Source organism: Penaeus monodon, chromosome 33 (genome assembly GCF_015228065.2).
Source record: "Penaeus monodon isolate SGIC_2016 chromosome 33, NSTDA_Pmon_1, whole genome shotgun sequence".
Classification (NCBI taxonomy): domain Eukaryota; kingdom Metazoa; phylum Arthropoda; class Malacostraca; order Decapoda; family Penaeidae; genus Penaeus; species Penaeus monodon.
This window is the reverse complement of record NC_051418.1, coordinates 15,759,190-15,759,389: the sequence shown is the minus strand read 5'-3', so window position 1 is coordinate 15,759,389 and position 200 is coordinate 15,759,190. Positions and strand designations below refer to the sequence as shown.

The 200-nt window shown below is 33.0% G+C and overlaps 1 protein-coding gene across 1 annotated transcript in view; it reads right to left on the bottom strand.

Moving 5' to 3' along the window:
• LOC119594086 (cystinosin homolog) overlaps positions 1–200 on the bottom strand; it is an 18,513-nt gene that overhangs the window by 3,194 nt on the left and 15,119 nt on the right. The gene's annotated exons all lie outside the window — the stretch shown is intronic.

The following is a 200-nucleotide window of genomic DNA, read 5'->3' as shown; positions in this document are numbered from 1 at the left end:
TCTACTGATTCCCTTGTTGTGAGAAGGATATCAATCTATCGTCTCAATTAAAGAACGGACTTAAGAAAAAAAAACAGAAGTAGTTATCTTATCTCTTTCTGACAGTTTATGCGCACGAAGATATCGTAATCTTCTATCACAGCTATCGGAAATCAAAAATATATTGCTATTAAACCAAAGGCAAGCATTCATTGGTTTTA